The sequence below is a fragment of the Panulirus ornatus genome, chromosome 18, assembly GCF_036320965.1.
Source record: "Panulirus ornatus isolate Po-2019 chromosome 18, ASM3632096v1, whole genome shotgun sequence".
NCBI classification, from domain to species: Eukaryota; Metazoa; Arthropoda; class Malacostraca; order Decapoda; family Palinuridae; genus Panulirus; species Panulirus ornatus.
This window is the reverse complement of record NC_092241.1, coordinates 55,207,690-55,235,048: the sequence shown is the minus strand read 5'-3', so window position 1 is coordinate 55,235,048 and position 27,359 is coordinate 55,207,690. Positions and strand designations below refer to the sequence as shown.

Sequence of the window (27,359 nt, the reverse complement as noted above, 5' to 3'; positions counted from 1 at the left end):
CTCTCTTCCTTCTTTTGGAAAAAAAAAAGAAAAAAAAAAAAAAGAGGGGAGGATTTCCAGCCCCCCGCTCCCTCCCCTTTTAGTCGCCTTCTACGACACGCAGGGAATACGTGGGAAGTATTCTTTCTCCCCAATCCCCAGGGGATATATATATATATATATATATATATATATATATATATATATATATATATATATATATATATATATATATATATATCAAGAGTTAAACACCTCTACTGTATGATATAATCTGGTGATACAAAAAAGTCTGAATTTATATATAAAAAAAATCTTTTTAGTGAGTTTTACGTAAAATCATTTACTTTTTTAGAACTTTTTTTTTTATCAAATTTTCATAAAACCTAACGTGAGCCAACACTCTCTCTCTCTCTCTCTCTCTCTCTCTCTCTCTCTCTCTCTCTCTCTCTCTCTCTCTCTCTCTCTATCTCTCTCTATCTATCTATCTATCTATCTCTACTTTTTGCAAAGTTAATTTGTTTTGTAATTTTTGAAATTAATAGGAATTTTACGCCAGTTTTATATTTCAGCTGTGCACTGAGATGGTTAATATTAACAGTTATCCTGGTGATGGGGATAGCAGCTGTTATCCTGGTGATGGGGATAGCAGCTGTTATCCTGGTGATGGGGACAGTAGCTGTTATCCTGGTGATGGGGATAGCAGCTGTTATCCTGGTGATGGGGACAGTAGCTGTTATCCTGGTGATGGGGATAGCAGCTGTTATCCTGGTGATGGGGACAGTAGCTGTTATCCTGGTGATGGGGACAGTAGCTGTTATCCTGGTGATGGGGATAGCAGCTGTTATCCTGGTGATGGGGATAGCAGCTGTTATCCTGGTGATGGGGACAGTAGCTGTTATCCTGGTGATGGGGATAGCAGCTGTTATCCTGGTGATGGGGACAGTAGCTGTTATCCTGGTGATGGGGATAGCAGCAGTTATCCTGGTGATGGGGATAGCAGCTGTTATCCTGGTGATGGGGATAGCAGCTGTTATCCTGGTGATGGGGATAGCAGCTGTTATCCTGGTGATGGGGACAGCAGCTGTTATCCTGGTGATGGGGATAGCAGCTGTTATCCTGGTGGTGGGGATAGCAGCTGTTATCCTGGTGATGGGGATAGCAGGTGTTATCCTGGTGATGGGGATAGCAGGTGTTATTCTGGTGATGGGGATAGCAGCAGTTATCCTGGTGATGGGGATAGCAGCAGTTATCCTGGTGATGGGGATAGCAGCTGTTATCCTGGTGATGGGGATAGCAGCTGTTATCCTGGTGATGGGGATAGCAGCTGTTATCCTGGTGATGGGGACAGCAGCTGTTATCCTGGTGATGGGGACAGTAGCTGTTATCCTGGTGATGGGGATAGCAGCTGTTATCCTGGTGATGGGGACAGTAGCTGTTATCCTGGTGATGGGGATAGCAGCTGTTATCCTGGTGATGGGGACAGTAGCTGTTATCCTGGTGATGGGGATAGCAGGTGTTATCCTGGTGATGGGGACAGTAGCTGTTATCCTGGTGATGGGGATAGCAGCAGTTATCCTGGTGATGGGGACAGTAGCTGTTATCCTGGTGATGGGGACAGCAGCTGTTATCCTGGTGATGGGGACAGTAGCTGTTATCCTGGTGATGGGGACAGCAGCTGTTATCCTGGTGATGGGGATAGCAGCTGTTATCCTGGTGATGGGGACAGCAGCTGTTATCCTGGTGATGGGGATAGCAGCTGTTATCCTGGTGATGGGGACAGTAGCTGTTATCCTGGTGATGGGGATAGCAGCTGTTATCCTGGTGATGGGGACAGTAGCTGTTATCCTGGTGATGGGGACAGCAGCTGTTATCCTGGTGATGGGGATAGCAGCTGTTATCCTGGTGATGGGGACAGTAGCTGTTATCCTGGTGATGGGGACAGTAGCTGTTATCCTGGTGATGGGGACAGTAGCTGTTATCCTGGTGATGGGGATAGCAGCTGTTATCCTGGTGATGGGGACAGTAGCTGTTATCCTGGTGATGGGGATAGCAGCTGTTATCCTGGTGATGGGGACAGTAGCTGTTATCCTGGTGATGGGGACAGCAGCTGTTATCCTGGTGATGGGGATAGCAGCTGTTATCCTGGTGATGGGGACAGTAGCTGTTATCCTGGTGATGGGGACAGTAGCTGTTATCCTGGTGATGGGGACAGCAGCTGTTATCCTGGTGATGGGGATAGCAGCTGTTATCCTGGTGATGGGGACAGTAGCTGTTATCCTGGTGATGGGGACAGTAGCTGTTATCCTGGTGATGGGGACAGCAGGTGTTATCCTGGTGATGGGGACAGCAGGTGTTATCCTGGTGATGGGGACAGTAACTGTTATCCTGGTGATGGGGACAGCAGGTGTTATCCTGGTGATGGGGACAGTAACTGTTATCCTGGTGATGGGGATTATGTTAATATTAACTGTCATCCTAGTGATGGGGATTGGTTTGAATTAACAGTTGGCATTGGTAATGAGGATGAGGTTAATATTAACGTACGCTCACGATATGACACTAGGCGTGTCATGTGTCACGTGAGGTGTCGTAACTCCGACAGTCGTAACTCATCAGAAGCGGTGGGAGTGACCAAACGCTGAGTGAGAGCACAGTCGTAACTCACATCAGGAGGAGGATGGGGGGGGGGGGGAGAGGAAGTGCCAAAGAAATGGTCGTAACTCACAGGCCCTCATTAAGAGATTCGGACAGGGGGGTGGGGGGGGGGAAGAGCTTGGTAACTCACAGCAGCAGAGCGCTAGGAGGTCGTCAGAATGTGGTGGGGTGGGTAGGGTGGGGGGGGGGGAACCTGTCGTAACTCACACTCCCTCAAAAGTGGCGTAAAAGCAGCGAAACGTTAGAAAAGAAAGGTGTCGTAACTCAAGATCCATTATCGGGAGAGTGGCAAGGAGAGAAGTGGGCGAAAAATGGTCGTAACTCACAGTCCCTCATTAAGAGAATGGCAGCAGGGAACGGCGAGAGAGAGAGAGAGAGAGAGAGAGAGAGAGAGAGAGAGAGAGAGAGAGAGAGAGAGAGAGAGAGAGAGAGAGAGAGAGAGAGAGAGAGAGAGAGAGAGAATCGAGCGGCGGCAGAGAGAGGGGGGAAAAAATGAGGTACCAATTTCGTAACTCACAGTGACCGAGAATCACTGTGGCAGCGGAGAACGGTGAGGCGGAGTGTTTGTAACTCACAGCACAAGAAAGGCGACAAGGGGAGGTGGGGGGAGGGGGGGTAGGGTTTTGTAGGAGGAGAAGGAGGGGAGCGCAAGGATGAGTGGTCGTAAACTCATGGTCACTCAATCGTGAGGAAGGTGGAAGAAAACGGTGGTTGGGTGAAAACAGTCGTAGTAACTAACTCATCCTGAGAGTGACGGGTGGAAAATTGTGAGGCGGAATGGTTGTAACTCACATCAGGTGAGTGACAGCAGAAAGTGGGGTGACAAAATATCCGTAACTCAATCTCTCCTGGAGATGAGGAGTGGCATGAGGGCACAGTGAGTGTCATAACACCTGCCACTCATCCTCTAAGTGGCAACGAGGGAACGGCATGAAAGAAATGCCGTAACTCAAACGTTACTCACCAGGGAAGATGACAATGGAATAATGCTAGGGAGAGAGAGAGAGAGAGAGAGAGAGAGAGAGAGAGAGAGAGAGAGAGAGAGAGAGAGAGAGAGAGAGAGAGAGTGTGTGTGTGTGTGTGTGTGTGTGTGTGTGTGTGTGTGTGTGTGTGTGTGTGTGTGTGTGTCGTAACTCACATTCCCCTCATCAGAGTAACAGCAAGGCAGAACAGCCCGGCCGTAACTCACACTTCTTCATCAACGAGTGACGGGAGAGAGAGAGAGAGAGAGAGAGAGAGAGAGAGAGAGAGAGAGAGAGAGAGAGAGAGAGAGAGAGAGAGAGAGAGAGAGAGAGAGAGAGAGAGTTAATGGTCGTAACTCACAATCCATCGTGTAGGGGGGGGGGGGGGTAGCGGCACCAAGGAAAACTGAGGAAGAATGAAATTCATTTCACCCAGAAAGAGTTTAAGCAGGGACTGATGTATTGTTCTGAGGACGGGTCGTCTCCTCTGCTTTGCCCATAGCAGAGGGCGCTGGGCTCCACCGCCATGGTCGGCGAGAACGAAGGAATTACACATGGTTGAATTAAATGATGATGTTGTATAATCATACAATGCCACGTTCGTTATATGGAAATGCTAAATGAAGGACCTATAAACAGTGATTCAATCGTCTTTGTTGTCCTGTCTCCATCTATGCAGACTGGGGATGTACGATCCTATTGGCCATATCGCTCCAATTCACTCTGTCCCGTGCACGTCCTACACCCTCCTGCATATTCAGGCCTCGAGCACATAACATCGACATAGGCCATCAGGTCTTCTGTTATTTGGCTTTCTCATGTAACCCGCCTCATGGAAGCAGATCTATCAACTACAATACTAATGAGTTAGTTAGTGTAGTGATTACCAAAGAGGCAGATAAACTTAGGAGAGTGTGTGATGCTCACGTAGGCCTAGAAGACAGGTGATGAACCGGTAAACACCTGATAGTTACCCGGAGGAACTGGATGTAGGAGTCCAAGAGGATAAGACGGGCGTGCGTTGGAGGGTTACTTAGGAGTGCTGATTGGAGGCGGGGGGGAGGAATGTTTTTTTTTAAGAGCTGAAGAGTTTGGGAGGAGCGCGTGTCCATGAAGAGAAGGTTATGACACTAACAGAAATGGAAAGAGGACCTTCGATCCTCGAAATGAAAAGAGGGCAGTCGATCCTCTGGCTCAACCGAGGAGCGTCTTCGTCAGTCCATCAGGGTGTTGGTGACCCAAGACTCCTGCTGGTGGCAGTACGGTGCTGCCCAGGACTGCCTGACGAACAGGAGAGAGATCAAGGATTTGTGAAGATTCCTATAACTGGGGTCCTTAAAAATGTACCCCCACCCTCCCTCCCTCCCTCTCTCTCTCTCTCTCTCTCTCTCTCTCTCTCTCTCTCTCTCTCTCTCTCTCTCTCTCTCTCTCTCTCTCTCTCTCCTTCCCCTCTAGGATATGGGGAAGGAGAAGCTTCCGTGTTGATGACATGAATGAGAAAATTACGACAGGAGGAGCGGGTACGATTTCTAAAAGAGGGGGAGGAAGGGTGGCCATTCTTCTACGGAGACACAGGAAGAGGAATATATGTAAGTCAAATGAGGCTTCGCGAGGGACACATGTGAAAAAAAAAAAAAAGAATGGGAAAGGGAGAGAATAAGGAGAAGACTGCGTCTACAAGAGAGAAGAAGAAGAGAAGGGAGGGAGGGAGGGAGGGAAAAGCAGCATCAATGGAGGATACGTATGAGCCAACGTCCCGAAACAAAAACAGAAATGGAACATTAAGAGAGAGAGAGAGAGAGAGAGAGAGAGAGAGAGAGAGAGAGAGAGAGAGAGAGAGAGAGAGAGAGAGAGAGAGAGAGAGAGAGAGAGAGAGAGAGAGAGAGAGAGAGAGAGGAAACGAAACAGCAGCAGACCGCTGGGCACCTTCCAGGGCTGTTCGTACCAGAAGAAGAGATGGGGGCAGGAGACACAAACCCTCATGCCAGTTCATGGAAGGACGACCACACGAGTGATGATGGCAACACTGAGAGCCTTCAGTACAGAAGATAAATACCGCACAGTCCTGGGAGAACTGACCACCCACACCGGCCTACGGTGAGGCAGGTGACCACCCTCCCATTTCTACTCTCCCTCCTGCTCTTCCTTCTACTCTCCCTCCTGGTCTTCGTTCTACTCTCTCTCCTGGTCTTCCTTCTACTCTCCCTCCTGGTCTTTGTTCTACTCTCCCTCCTGCTCTTCCTTCTACTCTCCCTTTTGCTCTTCCTTCTACCCTCCCTCTTGCTCTTCCTTCTACCCTCCCTACTCTCCCTCCTGCTCCTCCTCCTTGCACTCTCCCTTTTCCTTCTCTCCCATCGCCCTTTCGGAATGCCTGAAGAATCACCTCCCTCTCCCAACGTTTTTCTAAGTTCGAAGGTGAGGTTAGATATTTTTTTTTCTTTTTACTCTAACTTAACCTAACCTAAGCTAACCTAACCAAAACTAGCCTAACCTAACCAAAACTAAACTAACCAAGCCTAGATAATCTTCAGGTGATATGCCCTTTCAATCGTTTCTTTTATCCCCCTTTTCTCTTTCTGTCCGTTTTACCTTCCGTTTTCTATCTCTCTCTTTCCCTCTGATTTCCTTTTTTTTTTCCTATTTTTCTTTTCAATCTTTTTCACTTCTCTCTCTCTCTCTCTCTCTCTCTCTCTCTCTCTCTCTCTCTCTCTCTCTCTCTCTCTCTCTCTCTCTCTCTCTTTCTCTAAGTAATAACTGTTAGAAGGGCCAGACTAACTCTGATGGACCTTGGGGTCTGTATGGCCAATGTATCTATGTAACTCTCTCTCTCTCTCTCTCTCTCTCTCTCTCTCTCTCTCTCTCTCTCTCTCTCTCTCTCTCTCTCTCTCTCTCTCTCTCGAAATTCGCCGACCAAACGAGGCCAGGAAAAAGTACGGCCCGGACCTAACAGACTTATTCAATAATTCAGAAACAGATTTAAACTTGTTGTTACACACATCACAGGCTTGGGAAGCCCACTTCAAAGTAGACATATTAAAGGCAATATATATATATATATATATATATATATATATATATATATATATATATATATATATATATATATATATATATATATATATATATATATATATATATATATATATATTCCTATGAGTCCACGGGGAAAATGAAACACGATAAGTTCCCTAGTGCACTTTAGTGTAATAATCACATCATCAGGGGAGACGCAAGAGAGAAACATAACAGTTGATATACATCGAAGAGACGAAGCTAGGACGCCATTTGGTAAACATGTGGACAATCACATGTTTACCAAATGGCGTTCTACCTTCGTCTCTTCGATGTATATCAACTGACTGTTATATTTCTCTCTTGTGTCTCCCCTGATGATGTGATTATTACACGAAAGTGCACTTGGGAACTTATCGTGTTTCATTTTCCCCGTGGACTCATAGGAATATATATATATATATATATATATATATATATATATATATATATATATATATATATATATATATATATATATATCTTTTACGGAAAATACATAATAGTATAACATGGATTTAATGAAATGATCCTTTTTCTATTATCAGAAATACGGAAAAAAATTGCCTAAAAAATGACCTAAAATACGTAAAAGCAAATGCTTAGTTTCATGTAATAAATGAAATACAGAACGTTACTTCTCATGGATAAATGAATCAAAGCGAAAGACAAAAAAGTTTCCTGTTTATAACGCCTTAAAAATCAAAGTTGCTCTGACGAATGATTGATGAAATTCAGCGCAAGGTGAAAGAGGATGGGATACGGTGGAAAAGAGGTTTGGATGCGATGATCACCTGGCTGGAAATAGTAAGTTGCAACAATCTGTGTGTGTGTGTGTGTGTGTGTGTGTGTGTGTGTGTGTGTGTGTGTGGAAGGGATCAAGGGGTCGACATTTTACTTAATCTCTCGCCAAACCTCTACTGTATATCACAGGGAGGACTGTGGAAGACGAGAAACCATCTGCTGGCGTATGATAGGTCACTACGAGCCATCGAAGTGCAGTGGATTGTCACTTGTGACCTACCAATCTCACGGGTCAGGGTTCCACTACCGGACAGGGCAAATGGTTCACTGTCAATGCAGATGTTCATCCTCCCCTATGCAGCTGGTCGATGAATGGGTACCTGGAGTGCATATATATATATATATATATATATATATATATATATATATATATATATATATATATATATATATATATATATATATATATATATATACCATTACGACGAAAAGGTACACATACAGGATCGAGACGAACATAAACCTCTCTCCCCACTCCACTCACACACATACACATACACACACACATACAAACATACACACACACACACACACACACACACACACACACACCTCAACCATGCCAGGTGATCACCTCCCTGACAAAGGCATTAGAGTACGAGCAGAGGGCAACTTACTTGTCTGGCCGAGGCTAGATGAACCACATCCACCTGCAAGAGAGAGAGAAGAACATATGTGAGAACATGGACAGAGTAAGAGAAGTGACAACTGGTCATTTGCATATGATTTACATAAATTCAAATAAACACCTTTATTAATCATGTTAAAAAAGGGGAGGAGGGGAGGGGGAAAGGATATTAGACCTTAGTAATGATTTAGGATTAAATCTCTTAATTTCACCAACGTACAAGGGCAATATATACCCAAAGGGCGTGTATGGTCTTGAGAATCACCTCGAACACCTGAAGAAAGTGTTCAATTTTTCTCAATCGGTGGTTACATCTTGACGTCACGGGCCTTAACGACCCTAAAGGCGAGTAGTTGTTACCCCGAGCTCAAATAACCATCCAACTATAATTGGGAAGTTACTCTTCAATCAGCCACCAACACACGAGCCATAACTGGTCATAGTAATACAGTTAGGTCATCTTACCCAAGGCTCGTAACCTGGTGCTTATGGAACATCGACACACATTGCCTAAAGGGGTTCAAATCCATCAACATACGTACTTGAATCGCGTGCTTGACATGGTCTTGTTTAACGACCCTAAGCTTCTGATAGCTACTAAACCCAACGTAAGAACAGGATAGGACCATACACAGGTTGAACCATGCAAGACCTCTACGATGGTACCACATCTACCTCTACGATGGTACCACATCTATCTCTACGATGGTACCAGATCTACCCCTACGATGGTACCAGATTACCTCTACGATGGTACCAGATCTACCTCTACGATGGTACCAGATCTACCCCTACGATGGTACCAGATCTACCTCTACGATGGTACCAGATCTACCCCTACGATGGTACCAGATCTACCTCTACGATGGTACCAGATCTACCTCTACAATGGTACCAGATCTCGCCTTGTCTTGCCACACTCACTCATACATACATCGATTCCCTCAGTGTCCCTTCAAAACACCTGCTGTCTCAACTTCCTTCCGCTGTGCTGAATCTATATACTCCCATCCTTTCATCCCTATCCATTCTCTCCACTATCTTCGAACCTACTCACTATCCCTATGATTCCCCCTGAGAACTCCCTTTCGTCCCACACAACCTCTTTGTTTTCTTAAAAGGTCGACATGATCTGTCTATCCTTCATCGGCCAACTTTCCTTTTACCTGCCTCGGATCAGGTTAAAAGCCAGGTCACAATATACTCCAATGGTTATATGGTCGTAAACATAGGCCCCACCGTCGTGCTCAAAAGGGTCGAACCGCCGAGCTCAAATGGTCGAACCGCCGTGCTCAAAAGGGTCGAACCGTCGTGTTGAAAGGATCGTACCATCGTGCTCAAAAGGGTCGAACCTTCGTGTTGAAAGGGTCGAACCATCATGGTCAAAAGGGTCGAACCACCGTGCACAAAGGGTCGAACCCTCGTGCTTCAAAACGATACGATCTCGCTCAAGGGATGAGATAGCATCCATACTCCTCTCTCCGCTTACGCAGTAATAAAATATAATGGAATTCATACGAGATAGTGTCCCCAACACCATGGTGAAACGAGACCCACCAGATGAGAGGGGAAGGTCATAACAGCCGCTAATCGATGGTTTATTCCGGTTTATGTGCATCGTAAATAAGCGGGAGATCGACGGTCGAGTCCCGCGTTGGATTCATACCAAGGGAGCGACACTCTAACGTTCGCCAGGCATTTTGCTTGCTGGGGTTTACGTTCGTTCAGACGTCATCCTCTGGTCCGCCATTAAAAAAAAAAAAAAAGATTGCGCTGTTTTCGTTCAACATCAACTGTTTTATGACATTTTTCAGCATGACTATTCAGCCTCCACGGGAGTGAATCCACTATCGCAAATGGAGATCAAACCAAAACACTGGACGAGGATCGAGATAAACACACATCTTTTTTTTTTTTTAGGGAAGGAAAAGATATCTTATGTATATGTAGATTTGATATGTGTTTGTATAGCCTTATCTGAGTCAGGTTATGCATAGAAGACGTGTATTGCAACATCAAAAATATAAGAAATGCATGAACTATGGAGAACTGCATCGGACTTTATGAATGAGATGGGAGAAAAGATATAAGCAGCAATAAACAGTAAAAGACTCTGAACCTCCAAAATGAGTAGTGGAGTCCCGCAAAATGACTCAGTTTACGATGAAACGTCTCGAAGATGATTAGCACAAGCTCAACTCAAAGATTAGCATAAGTTCGACTCAAAGATTAGCATAAGTTCGACTTAAAGATTAGCATAAGTTCGACTCAAAGATTAGCACAAGTTTGACTCAATGATTAGCACAAGTTTGACTCAAAGATTAGCACAAGTTCGACTCAAAGATCAGCACAAGTTCGACTCAAAGATTACCTCAATCTTCAATACAAGGTGGAGACAAGGGACGCCTGGTTTGGAGACAGTAAAGACTAGTAAGCAATGATTGGCCAAGTATCGTGAACATAGAAATTCAAGGGATGGACTACGAATAGAAAATATACATACATACAAATGGACCAAGAATGACAAAGGACTGATAGAGGAAGAAGAAGGGTTTTAGATGCCTTCTCAACGACCGAATTACACTATCAAATGCTGGGAAACATCAACAAGTGAGAAATCCTAAATAAGATCAGGACTGTTAACAGAGGAAGAAGCACTTCCAAAACAGGAAAATGAATATTAGTATATCACCAGGAGCCAGTCCATTTCTAAGAGGCCAGACAGCATAACATTCTGGACTGGATTACCAAGAGGAAGGGGATGGGAGGGGCGCTGGAAATCCTTCCCTCTTCCAGCAATGCTTCCCACAAGAAGAAACACAGGAAAGGCGCCATGGCAGGATGGCTTCTTTTGTTTCTTTTTTCCTTGTATGGCTCAGCCATCTGTTCGCGCCGCCGCCGCCAGCACCGCTCACGTGACCCGGAGCCAACAAGAAGGAGGAAGGAAGGGGGGGCGGGGTGGAGGCACGGACGTCATGGGACATTGTCGTCCTGACACGCCTGGGCGCTGTGATCCTCCATCCTTGTCTGCTACGAGGGGGGGAGGGGGGGGGGGGAGAGACGGGGGTGGTGTGTGTGTGTGTGTGTGTGTGTGTGTGGTCGGGAAGCGCAAAACGAGGAGCAGCTGCGCGCTCTCTCTCTCTCTCTCTCTCTCTCTCTCTCTCTCTCTCTCTCTCTCTCTCTCTCTCTCTCTCTCTCTCTCTCTCTCTGTGGTGGCTAGATGGACTGTGTCTCTTGACGTATCTCATTAGCGGCTGATTTGAAGGCGTGGTTGGGTGAGCGGGTGGTTGGGTGAGCGGGTGGTTGGGTGGGTGGGTGGGTGAAGGGTGTGTTTGTTTGTTTTGCTCAAAGACAAGCGGGAGAGAGAGAGAGAGAGAGAGAGAGAGAGAGAGAGAGAGAGAGAGAGAGAGAGAGAGAGAGAGAGAGAGAGAGAGAGAGAGAGAGAGAGAGAGAGAGGGTCTCGTTCTCATCCGATGAGAAGATCGAATTCAAAGACTAGCGACTCGAAACTCCAGGTAGAGTTATGGAGACTTCGTGACAACGCTGGCGGAGCTGCACTTCTCGACGGGCAGACGGAGGAGCCGATGCCTTGGCAAGCAGCTCATGACGGTGATGTGGGCACGATAACTTCACGCTGTCGTAATCTCCACCACACGACCGTCTGTATCTCCACCACACGACCGTCTGTATCTCCACCACACGACCGTCTGTATCTTCACCACACGACCGTCTGTATCGGTTCTTTGGCCACGGACGTCAAGGAAGGACGGTCGATTTTCCATTGGTTGGCTCGTAATGTTTTGTGTTGACCTGTTCTTTTCCCCCTATATATTGAATGTCTGTATCATTGAGGAAACTTTGTAAAAGATCACTTTTTATCCCTGAGGTTTCCAGTCCAAGTGAGTTGAATGTGGACAACATACGCAACGGGAGCTCCTGAAGTGGAAGAAGAGGACTTTCCCTTCGTTGACACTCCAACCACAAAGGGTGTCATCATCCAGCGGGTCTCTTGGATATGCTGATGGAGGAACCCCATGACATTTTCCCTCCAGTCCAGACTGGTCGTCTAAGGGGTAAGGATGGGGCGGGGGATGGGTGAGGATGGGTGAGGATGGGGGAATGTTCAAGACACAATAACTTGTTAGAATAACGAGAGGTGAGGAAGGAACATCCCTGGACGGTGATCGTGTGTTAAAGTCAAGGTGGCCGTCTGACGACGCAGCTGTGGCGCTCAGAGCAGATGCTAACCTGTTGAGCCATATTGATTTTGTTTTGGATAGAGAGAGAGAGAGAGAGAGAGAGAGAGAGAGAGAGAGAGAGAGAGAGAGAGAGAGAGAGAGAGAGAGAGAGAGAGAGAGAGAGAGAGAGAGAGAGAGAGAGAGAGAGGAATAAAAGCAAGTACGTTATGTGGAGGTTCTGGGAGGTCTGATCAATCAGTGTACTGTCTTAAGTAAGACAGGGAACCTGTCCACTAGGCCAGGACCTCCTGCTGAGCCAGCAGATGCATCCCCAACACCTCCTGGTTCGAGTCTGGAGCTCCAGCAAAGGTGACGAAAAGCTTCCTGGAACTGAAGGAACAAGAGTTGCTACAGAATTGCGTACACCGTCTTCAAGATGCTCGGGCAAGCGGGGATGTCTTGGATAACATCGAGTTCCGAGTGACGTACATACCAGGTTACACACACAAACACACACACACACACACACACACACACACACACACACACACACACACACACACACATATATATATATTTTTTTTCAAACTATTCGCCATTTCCCGCGTTAGCGAGGTAGCGTTAAGAACAGAGGACTGAGCCTTTGAAGGAATATCCTTAATTGGCCCCTTCTCGTTTTCTTCTTTTGGAAAATTAAAAGAAAAAAAAAAAACGAGGGGAGGATTTCCAGCCCCCCGCTCCCTTCCCTTTAATCGCCTTCTACGAAACGCAGGGAATACGTGGGAGGTATTCTTTCTCCCCTATCCCCAGAGATAATATATATATATATATATATATATATATATATATATATATATACTATTCGCCATTTCCCGCGTTAGCGAGGTAGCGTTAAGAACAGAGGACTGAGCCTTTGAGGGAATATCCTCAATTGGCCCCCTTCTCTGTTCCTTCTTTTGGAAAATTAAAAACGAGAGGGGAGGATTTCCAGCCCCCTGCTCCCTATATGTATATATATATATATATATATATATATATATATATATATATATATATATATATATATATATATATATATATATATATATATATACAGTGAACCAGAGAAATCATTACGACATATCTAGAAGATGTAGACCTTTCTTAAGGGTAATGAATATAGACTCTGACCTAATGCTAAGTAAATACAATCCATCAATTGACCCTAAACCCTGTGACCTAATACTATGTCAGTACAACTGTTAGTTTGACATTAAACCATCTGACCTAAGGTTGCGTCAGTACATCCATCAGTGTCATACTAAACCATTTTGACTTGAGGCTACGTCTGTCTGTACGTTCGTCTGTGCGACACTAAACCCTCTCATTCTTCGACCGCATCTTGGTAAAGCGAGTTTGATTTCCCTTTTTCGTTCTCTCTCGTCTCGAAGAACGGAGACAAAATCTTTAAAGCGACAGACGTACTTTGAGTCTCTAGTTCACGATGGCCATTCTTATCTTTCCATCTTCCATACAACCTCCAGCCTATTCCAGGACTTCGTCCAGGTTGTAATCACGTTAATGGCAGATCCCAAAGCAAACCTCGAGGGGGCATTCAGGGGAATGTGTTGGGGGGAGGCAGAAGGCAATACCCCCAGGAGAGAAGTTGGAAAGGTAATCCCTTAAGGTCTTTTTGGCTTACTTCGTCAGACTAGTGTCTGGAGAGATTCCATCACCGGATGGAAATGAAGAGGACGCTGAGGATAACGATGTGAACACGGACATTGGTTGCAGCGTCCCGTATGATATCGTATACGGTGTCTCAAGCTTCTTCAAAGGAGCGAAGACTTAGGTTCTCTGTTCCAGTGGATTCCAAGTCTGTTCCAGTAGCGTGCTATGAACCTCTCTTCCCTCCACTGTACATAAACCTCCTTACATCAACGGTAAAAATCTCAGTTTAACGAAATGAAAGACATTCCGCCGGAAGCAGTCTTACGTCTGTCGTGTCACTGAATGCAAAGATATATGTGTGTGTAATAGATATCTTTTTTTATATCAGCTGAGACAGCATGGATAGCGGGACCATTCATCAAGGACATCTTGTTTACTCTCTCTCTCTCTCTCTCTCTCTCTCTCTCTCTCTCTCTCTCTCTCTCTATATATATATATATATATATATATATATATATATATATATATATATATATATATATATACACACATACATACATTCCTTACCCTAAGCCAGGTATTCCAATTCTCGACCAGCCCCTGAGAAAGGACGTTCCTCCTCGGGTTCGATCCCAGGTCGTGGGCAGAGGGCGCCAAACCCCAGCCCCAGGTGTTCATCCTTCCTCTGGTCAGTAGAGTAGAGGGCACCAGCTTGAGCTGGTGTAAAGCACCATATCTGTGACAGGGGAAGCCAGTCGAAAGCTTGTGGCTCGGCTCGAGTTAAACCAGAGGTGACTATGGACGGGTATATGGCCCCCAATGACAGACCTAATGAGCATTACAGTATGATATAAACTTTCTAACAAACAGGAGGGAACGTGTGATATAAACATTCTAACAAACAGGAGGGAACGTGTGATATAAACTTTCTAACAAACAGAAGGGAACGTATGATATAAATTTTCTAACAAACAGAAGGGAACGTATGATATAAACTTTCTAACAAACAGTAGGGAACGTATGATATAAACATTCTAACAAACAGGAGGGAACGTGTGATATAAACTTTCTAACAAACAGGAGGGAACATATGATATAAACTTTCAATTTCCATCGTAGTCTGTATTCGTTCTCAGGGTTTGCATCTCTCAATATACGAGTCTTGCAATCAATATTTCCAATATTCTCTTCAAGTCTTTGAGCTACTGCAAGTAAAATGTTTTCTTATATGATTTTAGTTTGAATTATTTGATATATATATATATATATATATATATATATATATATATATATATATATATATATATATATATATATATATATATATATATATATATGCATCAGGATAAATGAAAAAAATTCTTTTTTGATTATTCAGTCGAGCTCACTCCTCTGACCTTTAACCTTAAAGTGTCATTGAATCGCAATCGCTTGTGACATCCCACAGTATATATATATATATATATATATATATATATATATATATATATATATATATATATATATATATTTATTATCAGGACTGAGTGTAGAGGAGAAAAATAGGTCATAAAAACTGCGTTGTTATTCTTCCCGATAATATATATGTTGTATGGTTGCGAGGCGTGGGCTATGGATAGAGTTGTGCGCAGGAGGATGGATGTGCTTGAAATGAGATGTTTGAGGACAATGTGTGATGTGAGGTGGTTTGATCGAGTAAGTAATGTAAGGGTAAGAGAGATGTGTGGAAATAAAAAGAGCGTGGTTGAGAGAGCAAAAGAGGGTGTTTTGAAATGGTTTGGGCACATGGAGAGAATGAGTGAGGAAAGATTGACCAAGAGGATATATGTGTCGGCGGTGGAGGGAACGAGGAGAAGTGGGAGACCAAATTGGAGGTGGAAAGATGGAGTGAAAAAGATTTTGTGTGATCGGGGCCTGAACATGCAGGAGGGTGAAAGGAGGGCAAGGAATAGAGTGAATTGGATCGATGTGGTATACCGGGGTTGACGTGCTGTCAGTGGATTGAATCAGGGCATGTGAAGTGTCTGGGGTAAACCATGGAAAGTTGTGTGGGGCCTGGATGTGGAAAGGGAGCTGTGGTTTCGGGCATTATTGCATGACAGCGAGAGACTGAGTGTGAACGAATGGGGCCTTTGTTGTCTTTTCCTAGTGCTACCTCGCACACATGAGGGGGGAGGGGGATGGTATTCCATGTGTGGCGAGGTGGCGATGGGAATGAATAAAGGCAGACAGTGTGAATTGTGTGCATGGGTATATATGTATGTGTCTGTGTGTGTATATATATGTGTACATTGAGATGTATAGGTATGTATATTTGCGTGTGTGGACGTGTATGTATATACATTGTGTATGGGGGTGGGTTGGGCCATTTCTTTCGTCTGTTTCCTTGCGCTACCTCGCAAACGTGGGAGACAGCGACAAAGCAAAGCAAACTATATATATATATACATATATATATATATATATATATATATATATATATATATATATATATATATATATATATATATATATACATATATATATATATATATATATATATATATATATATATATATATATATATATATATATATATATATATATATATATGTTATTTTTTTTTTATTATACTTTGTCGCTGTCTCCCGCGTTTGCGAGGTAGCGCAAGGAAACAGACGAAAGAAATGGCCCAACCCCCCCATACACATGTATATACATACGTCCACACACGCAAATATACATACCTACACAGCTTTCCATGGTTTACCCCAGACACTTCACATGCCTTGATTCAATCCACTGACAGCACGTCAACCCCGGTATACCACATCGCTCCAATTCACTCTATTCCTTGCCCTCCTTTCACCCTCCTGCATGTTCAGGCCCCATCACACAAAATCTTTTTCACTCCATCTTTCCACCTCCAATTTGGTCTCCCTCTTCTCCTCGTTCCCTCCACCTCCGACACATATATCCTCTTGGTCAATCTTTCCTCACTCATTCTCTCCATGTGCCTAAACCACTTCAAAACACCCTCTTCTGCTCTCTCAACCACGCTCTTTTTATTTCCACACATCTCTCTTACCCTTACGTTACTCACTCGATCAAACCACCTCACACCACACATTGTCCTCAAACATCTCATTTCCAGCATATCCATCCTCCTGCGCACAACTCTATCCATAGCCCACGCCTCGCAACCATACAACATTGTTGGAACCACTATTCCTTCAAACATACCCATTTTTGCTTTCCGAGATAATGTTCTCGACTTCCACACATTCTTCAAGGCCCCCAGAATTTTCGCCCCCTCCCCCACCCTATGATCCACTTCCGCTTCCATGGTTCCATCCGCTGCCAGATCCACTCCCAGATATCTAAAACACTTCACTTCCTCCAGTTTTTCTCCATTCAAACTCACCTCCCAATTGACTTGACCCTCAACCCTACTGTACCTAATAACCTTGCTCTTATTCACTTTTACTCTTAACTTTCTTCTTCCACACACTTTACCAAACTAAGTCACCAGCTTATACACCTGACCCATCACAACAGTTGTGAGTCATTAGCTTGTATATTGAACCGTCACAAGAGCACAGACCACGTCAACCCACTCGCTGAAGACGGCCTTTTCTATCACCCTCAAGGCTTGCAGACTCCCCTCCACCTTTGGACCAGTCCCCTCACCCGCGCGACGCCCTCAGACGACACACACACACACACACACACACACACACACAAAGGGATCGAATCCTTTCTTGTCTTCCCGTTTGAGCCATACGAGGCCGCACACCACCACCAACCAACCACTAAGCAATCTCTCGTCCCTATCTCGCCGGGACAAGAAAAAAAGAAAAAAAAAAAGGTCATCTCGTATGTTATTCCTGCCAAAATGGGATTCTTTGATGACTCCTTTTGGTCGACACTTGCCTCTGATCCGTACGCAGCCTGGGACTGACACAGGGGTGAGGTATCGCCCCAGAAAAAACACCCTCTTATTAGTCCCTCTTACTCTGGGATTACGTCTTCCAGTCTTGAGAATATCCTGGGATAACAGTTAGTGGTCTGAGAATATCCTGGGATAACAGTTTGTGGTCTGAGACTGTCTTGGGATAACAGTTTGTGGTCTATTCTGGGATAACAGTTAGTGGTCTGAGACTGTCCTGGGATAACACTTAGTGGTCTGAGACTATCCTGGGATAACACTTAGTGGTCTGAGACTGTCCTGGGATAACAGTTAGTGATCTGAGACTATCCTGGGATAACAGTTAGTGATCTGAGACTGTCCTGGGATAACAGTTAGTGGTCTGAGACTGTCCTGGGATAACAGTTAGTGGTCTGAGACTGTCCTGGGATAACAGTTAGTGATCTGAGACTGTCCTGGGATAACAGTTAGTGATCTGAGACTGTCCTGGGATAACTGGATTTCCTTTCCATGGTGCCATGTGCTCAAAGAAGAGGTCAGACGTTCCATATTCGGTGATGTTAGGCAGGGTCTGGCCTCAATCCTCTCACATCTGTTCATCCCACATGTACTCAACTGCTCGGTACAGAGGCACGGTAGTAACAGTTGGGGATTCGAACCCTGGCGCAACTTGGATCTCACAGGAGAGGAGGAGAGGTGGTCGCTTTGTGTGGCCAAGAGAGAGAGAGAGAGAGAGAGAGAGAGAGAGAGAGAGAGAGAGAGAGAGAGAGAGAGAGAGAGAGAGAGAGAGAGAGAGAGAGAGAGAGAGAGAGAGAGAGAACGGCTGCCGTTGATATATTACGGCCGTTAACGGTGGCAACAAAAGAACAGGGACGAGGGGTAAGGACTCTTATTACTCCCTCTGTCCAATCCCTCCCTCTCTATCCTCCTTCTCGTCCACACACACACACACACACACACACACGCACACACTGCCTCCCTCCCTCCCTCCCTCACATCCATCTCCTCTTCCTCCTCCTCCTTCACTACCCTCTTTCCCAAAAAAAAAGAAAAAGAAATACGAAGGAATGAGAGAGAGAGAGAGAGAGAGAGAGAGAGAGAGAGAGAGAGAGAGAGAGAGAGAGAGAGAGAGAGAGAGAGAGAGAGAGAGAGAGAGAGAGAGAGAGAGAGAGCAAAGAGAATGAAAAAAAAGAAAGGAAGAAAGTAAATCACGCGTTGCTGAGAGTACAGGAAGCGTGGAATGAAACCGAAGAGAATAAAATGGATCAGTCCCACCTGCCGGCCACTGACTGTAATACCTCACTACCTGTAACTCCGCTATGTTGTACTGCATGCCACTCTCTGCAACCACAAGGTTTATTCTTCGAATCAGGAATTAGAAAATAACGTGTATATATATATATATATATATATATATATATATATATATATATATATATATATATATATATATATATATATATATATATATATATATATATATATATATATATATATATATATATATATATATATATATATATATATATATATATATATATATATATATATATATATATATTATATTTTGTCGCTGTCTTCCGCGTTAGCGAGGTAGAGCAAGGAAACAGACGAAAGAATGGCCCAACCCAAACACATACACATGTACATACATGAACGCCCACACACAAACATATACATACTTATACATTTCAACGTATACATGCATATACATACACAGACATACACATATATACACATGTACATATTCATACATGCTGCCTTCATCCATTCTCGCCGCCACCCCGCCACACATGAAATGGCACCCCCTAACACCCCACGTGCGCTCGAGGTAGCACTAGGAAAAGACAACAAAGGCTACATTCGTTCACACTCAGTCTCTAGCTGGTATGTGTAATACACCGAAACCACAGCTCCTTTTCCACATCCAGGCCCTACAAAACTTTCCATGGTTTACAACAGACGCTTCACATGCCCTGGTTTAATCCAGTGACAGTACGTCGACCCCGGTACACCACATCGTTCCAATTCACTCTATTCCTTGCATGCCTTTCACCCTCCTGTGTGCTCAGGCCACGGCCGCTCAAAATATTTTTCACTCCATCTTTCCACCTCCAATTTGGTCTCCCACTTCTCCTCGTTCACTCTACCTCTGATACATATATCCTCTGTGTCGATCTTTCCTCACTCATTCTCTCCATATATATATATATATATATATATATATATATATATATATATATATATATATATATATATATATATATATATATACATACGCGTATATGTCACTTTAATAATCTACAGAATTCCAGAACTGATGAAATATTTGTCCATTCGGTTTTTGTAAGTATTTATCGTTTTATATTTTTCATTACCAAAATATGATTTAACTTGGTCCAATGTTCAACAGTTCTATAAGGAATGAAATGTTTTCTCCCCACGGCAGCAATGCATATTTTGATCTGATTTGTATTCCATTTGCTCTCGTAACAACACTTGACCTGTATACCAAAGAGGGACCCAAGGTTTGCCATGTCGAATTCCTTCAGAATTCTGAAAGACTTACATCAAGTGCCCACTGGGTCCTTCGCCTCATGAAGGAGGAGGATTGAAACCTATTTGATACTCTTTGTACGGTGGCTTTCTCCGAGATAGAATTAGTTTTGTAGCCCTTCTTTGTAGCTGTTCCAGCTTTTCTTCTGTCCTCTTTGTAGCAGACCTGAATAGCATTTTCAAAATATGACCTCAACTAATGCACTTAAAGAACTTAGGTATAAAACCTAGGTTTTAGTTTGCTTCATCACTCACTGCTACATACTAAACCTGTTTAGTGTAGTTAAACTTGTCAATGACAACTTATCTTTGTCTCCACTGACTTAAGACAGCAGATTCCCAAGTAATTTATATCCATGTTTATTGTTCGTATTTCCAAAATTACGTAACTTCACATTTACCCATACTAAAAGTCACTTGTCATTTTGTCCAATCAATCTATTAATTTGTCAAGATCACTTTGAATTATATCAGTGTCGTGCTCACCAATAGCTCTACCTCCTATTTTTATATCATTAGATATCGAGGTCTTCGACTTGAAGTAAATTCTATAATGGTTATATAAAAAAGGAAAAAAAATAAGAAGATCCATTCCCTATGGCACCCCACTTATCACGTTCTGTACGAGACTGTTTACTTTGACCGAACCTAAGAAGAGAAGACCTTCTGTCCCATCTGAGACGGATGGGGGGGAGAAAGATGGGAAGGTCTTTAACTTATTTCTCGTCCTTGAGAGAGAGAGAGAGAGAGAGAGAGAGAGAGAGAGAGAGAGAGAGAGAGAGAGAGAGAGAGAGAGAGAGAGAGAGGTGTTATAAGTGTGGATAGCGGCATGTACAAACTCCCTGGGTCAATGATACCTCTGCACAGTTCTGTGGCAATGGCTCCCCAGGTCTCCTTGCGCTGAACTACTGAAACTTTACGTAACGAGTGAAACTTTACTAAACTAGTGAAACTTTAATAAACTAGTGAAACAACTAAACCAGTGAGACCTAACTAAACTAGTGAAACTTTACTAAACTAGTGAAACTTTACTAAACTAGTGAAACTTCAATAAACTAGTGAAATTTTAGTAAACTAGTGACACTTTACTAAACTACTGAGACTTGGTTCTCCATCCTAGTATCGAAACTGCTCCCTCCGCATCACAAGTTACAGTTGTGTGGCTCGGCAAACATCATCTCAGTGACTGTATAAATACCCACAGAGATTGTCTGCATCCGATTAATTTTCCCCTCGCGTTCAGCTCTGAATATATATTTCTTCTGAGCAATATCCGGGTTTCCAAACATCGCGGAGAGGCGAAAATATAAGTTTACACACATCCAATTCAAAAACGCGCGCAACCGCCCGAGCCACGAACCCACCCGATCGTCTAGTTCAAATCTTATTTCCCCCCCCCCCCATTGTTCTTTTTCCTTCTATTGCAATAAGTACTCTCGCTCTCCATCTGCAAATGTGGTATACACGCAGCAGACCGATCCTCCTGCAGGAGCACAGACGTCCTCAGCCCCTGAGGTAAACAGAGAGATCGAACCACCAGGATCCACCGGTGACTGATTTTCTTCTAAGACTTTTAGGCCACAAGAGCGGCTGTTCTACTGTGCACGCCTACCCATCCTGTGGCCTGTGGCTGCAAGAGTGAGCGAAAAGGTCCGGAAACTGGGACCCCTCACTGCAAGCACCTACCTGAAATACATTGAGGCGATATATATATATATATATATATATATATATATATATATATATATACATATATATATATATATATATATATATATATATATATATATATATATATATATATATATATATATATATTATCCCTGGGGATAGGGGAGAAAGAATACTTCCCACGTATTCCCTGCGTGTCGTAGAAGGCGACTAAAAGGGGAGGGAGCGGGGGGCTGGAAATCCTCCCCTCTCTTTTTTTTTTTTTTTAATTTTCCAAAAGAAGGAACAGAGAATTGGGCCAGGTGAGGGTATTCCCTCAAGGCCCAGTCCTCTGTTCTTAACGCTACCTCACTAATGCGGGAAATGGCGAATAGTTTGAAAGAAAAGAAAAAAAAAATATATATATATATATGCTCTGTGGAAGGTATTAAGAATATATGGTGTGGGAGGCAAGTTGTTAGAAGCAGTGAAAAGTTTTTATCGAGGATGTAAGGCATGTGTACGTGTAGGAAGAGAGGAAAGTGATTGGTTCTCAGTGAATGTAGGTTTGCGGCAGGGGTGTGTGATGTCTCCATGGTTGTTTAATTTGTTTATGGATGGGGTTGTTAGGGAGGTAAATGCAAGAGTCCTGGAAAGAGGGGCAAGTATGAAGTCTGTTGGGGATGAGAGAGCTTGGGAAGTGAGTCAGTTGTTGTTCGCTGATGATACAGCGCTGGTGGCTGATTCATGTGAGAAACTGCAGAAGCTGGTGACTGAGTTTGGTAAAGTGTGTGGAAGAAGAAAGTTAAGAGTAAATGTGAATAAGAGCAAGGTTATTAGGTACAGTAGGGGTGAGGGTCAAGTCAATTGGGAGGTGAGTTTGAATGGAGAAAAACTGGAGGAAGTGAAGTGTTTTAGATATCTGGGAGTGGATCTGTCAGCGGATGGAACCATGGAAGCGGAAGTGGATCATAGGGTGGGGGAGGGGGCGAAAATTTTGGGAGCCTTGAAAAATGTGTGGAAGTCGAGAACATTATCTCGGAAAGCAAAAATGGGTATGTTTGAAGGAATAGTGGTTCCAACAATGTTGTATGGTTGCGAGGTGTGGGCTATGGATAGAGATGTGCGCAGGAGGATGGATGTGCTGGAAATGAGATGTTTGAGGACAATGTGTGGTGTGAGGTGGTTTGATCGAGTAAGTAACGTAAGGGTAAGAGAGATGTGTGGAAATAAAAAGAGCGTGGTTGAGAGAGCAGAAGAGGGTGTTTTGAAATGGTTTGGGCACATGGAGAGAATGAGTGAGGAAAGATTGACCAAGAGGATATATGTGTCGGAGGTGGAGGGAACGAGGAGAAGAGGGAGACCAAATTGGAGGTGGAAAGATGGAGTGAAAAAGATTTTGTGTGATCGGGGCCTGAACATGCAGGAGGGTGAAAGGAGGGCAAGGAATAGAGTGAATTGGAGCGATGTGGTATACAGGGGTTGACGTGCTGTCAGTGGATTGAATCAAGGCATGTGAAGCGTCTGGGGTAAACCATGGAAAGCTGTGTAGGTATGTATATTTGCGTGTGTGGACGTATGTACATGTGTATGGGGGGGGGGGGGGGGGGGTTGGGCCATTTCTTTCGTCTGTTTCCTTGCGCTACCTCGCAAACGCGGGAGACAGCGACAAAGTATAAAAAAAAAAAAAATATATATATATATATATATATATATATATATATATATATATATATATATATATATATATATATATTCTTTCTTTCGTACTATTCGCCATTTCCCACGTCAGCGAGGTAGCGTTAAGAACAGAGGAATGGGCCTTAGAGGGAACATCCTCACCTGGCCCCCTTCTCTGTTCCTTCTTTTGGAAAATTGAAAAAAACGAGAGGGGAGGATTTCCAGCCACCCGCTCCCTTCCCTTTTAGTCGCCTTCTACGACACGCAGGGAATACGTGGGAAGTATTCTTTCTTCCCTATCCCCAGGGATATATATATATTTTTTTTTTTTTTTTTTTTTTTATATATATATATATATATATATATATATATATTCCTATGAGTCAACGGGGAAAATGAAACACGACTCATAGGAATATCTTGATCACGCGCAAAATTGTGATCCTTTCCAATACATGTGTGTGTGTGTGTGTGTGTGTGTGTGTGTGTGTGTGTGTGTGTGTGTGTGTGTGTGTGTGTGTGTGTGTGCGTGTGTGTGTGTGATAAGCATAATGCTATCCTACCTTGCATGTCTCTCTCTTCATATTGATCTACCCTGATCACTAACCCTTTTGATCATTTTGGGTTCTCTATTCGTAGTTGTACATCAAGAGGCCAAGCTTGGCCCTGGATGACATTGTCATTGCTTTGTATTTACTGGATATCTTCTCGCCAGGGGGAAGCATTATGAGGTAATTTCCATGATTATTTCAAATATGGAAGCCACTGATAATGTTATCATTGAATTCTTGAAACAAAAGGTTTTCTGGGTTAAAATACACCCTGAGCAATTATTACCTGCAATTTTTCGTAATTTTCTCAAAGAAAAAAAATAGATTTGCGTCAGAAACTCACTATGAGGACTATTTTACATGGCGAATACGAATCTAGGGTTAAAATATTGTTTGGCCGTCTTCATGAATGGTAATTAAGTCGTTAATTATCACAATTTTAAAACACTTTCTGATCCTTCGCTTTGCATTTATTGGATTTCTTTTTGCCAGGGGGAAGCATTATGACGTATTTCCCTATGATTATTTCAAGTACAGAAGCGACTGACAATGTTATTTCCCAATTTTGCCAGAAAATGACTGGAGAGAGAGAGAGAGAGAGAGAGAGAGAGAGAGAGAGAGAGAGAGAGAGAGAGAGAGAGAGGTACACACACATCCTCCCAAACACACTACCAGTGAGCCGGTCTGGAGGCTGGTGTGGCCATGGTCGGTCGGTCGGTTCAACGTACGCGAAAGCCTCTCACGTACAAATTTTCCCCATCACTGTCCAAACGGGATCAACTCCCGAGGATGAATGATTCATTTTCATCCCCATGTATCAAGGTTATATACACCCATCCCCCCAACACCAGGTAAATGATGGGGGTGTCTGAAATGGAAACTCTCTCTCTCTCTCTCTCTCTCTCTCTCTCTCTCTCTCTCTCTCTTACAAAATCGAATCACAAGTTCCATCAATGGCCTTTTCGTCCACCGCCCCCCCACCCCCACTCACTCCCGTCCCAACCCCCTTGCAACACAGGGCCTCCCGTGACCCAACACTGGCAGACAAGCAGCACCGGAGCCTCTCCCCCCACACTCACGCACACTGCTGCACTCCTCCTCCGCCTCACCCACTGACCCACAACAAATAACAGAGAGAAGTGAAGTATTCGACTCTTCCGCCTCTTCGGTAAACCCTCCGTCAGGAGGCAGTAAACCCTCCGTCAGGAGGCGGTAAACCCTCCGTCAGGAGACCGTAAATCCTCCGTCAGGAGGCCGTAAACCCTCCGTCAGGAGACCGTAAACCCTCCGTCAGGAGACCGTAAACCCTCCGTCAGGAGGCAGTAAACCCTCCGTCAGGAGACCGTAAACCCTCCGTCAGGAGGCCGTAAACCCTCCGTCAGGAGACCGTAAACCCTCCGTCAGGAGACCGTAAACCCTCCGTCAGGAGGCAGTAAACCCTCCGTCAGGAGACCGTAAACCCTCCGTCAGGAGACCGTAAACTCTCCGTCAAGAGTCCGTAAACCCTCCGTCAGGAGACCGTAAACTCTCCGTCAGGAGACCGTAAACTCTCCGTCAAGAGACCGTAAACCCTCCGTCAGGAGACCGTAAACTCTCCGTCAGGAGACCGTAAACTCTCCGTCAGGAGACCGTAAACCTACCGTCAGGAGACACTCTTTAGATCATCAGGCCACCACCAGCAGGAGCGGTGACCGTTGTGTCATTCACTGCACGGCAACAAAGTACACTGTCTTGTGCACTGCCCCACCACCATAGCGGCACGTGCTCTAGTTCACTGCCCCACCACCAGAGTCACGTGCTCTAGTTCACTGCCCCACCACCAGAGGCACGTGCTCTAGTTCACTGCATCACTATTAGAGGGACACAGCCTCGCTCCCTGAGTCATGAGCCAGAGGCCGGACGACTCGCCTCACCTGCATCATCACACGGAGGTGATCTTTAATTCACGCCATAAGAAGCGAGGGGACGTCCTAGGTCCAAGTGTCCCATCAGGGGGAAGTCCTAGGTCCAAGTGTCCCATCAGGGGGACGTCCTAGGTCCAAGTGTCCCATCAGGGGGACGTCCTAGGTCCAAGTGTCCCATCAGGGGGACGTCCTAGGTCCGAGTGTCCCATCAGGGGGACGTCCTAGGTCCAAGTGTCCCATCAGGGGGACGTCCTAGGTCCGAGTGTCCCACGTCCTAGGTCCAAGTGTCCCATCAGGGGGACGTCCTAGGTCCAACCCTGGGCTGGGCCATGCTGACTCATGGTCAGTAACGTTATCCACTACACCACAGAGGTCGATGTGTTGGTCCTCCATCCTCCAGTTTCAAGCTTGTCTACAGAGCGTTTTTGTCCTCCAGTATCAGGCCACCGTCATTTGTCCTTCTCGAGTCTCCCCCAGCTGTCACTCTCATGTCCCCCATCTGGTGGCCAACACTTGCAAACTTTTCTCTCGTCTCCTTCCTGCACCTTTTCTCATGACACTCTTTGGAGGTCCGCTTTTCTGTGTTTATCTTATTCCTTTCTGAAGTTCCTCTTTCGTTTGGTTTTCTCTCACCCTACTGCATCTTTGCCTACTTTCTCTCTCACGTCTACAGGAGCGGAACTCAACAGAGTCAAAACATACTCCGGCAATTTCAAATACAGTTCGAACAAAGAGCACATAAATCATTACTACGAAAAAAAACATCTATTATCTTTGTGACTCGGAATAAATGATAAGCTTTTTATCATAATTGAGACCTAAAGACTCACTACCATACATGGTCAGTGAAGACACGAAGTTTTCCGAAGTGTCACGAAGAAATACGCTAGAGAAGGTGTATGTCATCTGTCAGGCTCCTTAGAAATAAGCTCCTTTTGGAGCCTCACTACCAGGGCTGGCTGCTGGAGCCTCGACCACCGTGGCTGGCTGCTGGAGCCCCAGCCACCGTGGCTGGCTGCTGGAGCCTCAACCACCGTGGCTGGCTGCTGGAGCCCCAGCCACCGTGGCTGGCTGCTGGAGCCCCAGCCACCGTGGCTGGCTGCTGGAGCCTCAACCACCCGGGCGAGTGCTCGTTGCGGGGGGGAGACGGAGAATCTTAGCTATGAGGAGACGGGAACGGTGGGCCGTACCAAGGACGTAG

The 27,359-nt window shown here is 44.7% G+C and overlaps 1 protein-coding gene across 4 annotated transcripts in view; it reads right to left on the bottom strand.

Moving 5' to 3' along the window:
• The window catches only part of LOC139755113 (probable G-protein coupled receptor CG31760), a 424,310-nt gene that overhangs the window by 189,160 nt on the left and 207,791 nt on the right, over positions 1-27,359 (bottom strand). For all 4 annotated transcript variants that reach the window (XM_071673250.1, XM_071673248.1, XM_071673251.1 and 1 more), the window contains one exon: positions 8,072-8,104. The gene's annotated coding sequence lies outside the window, so the exon portion shown is untranslated. The remainder of the gene's footprint in view (positions 1-8,071; positions 8,105-27,359) is intronic.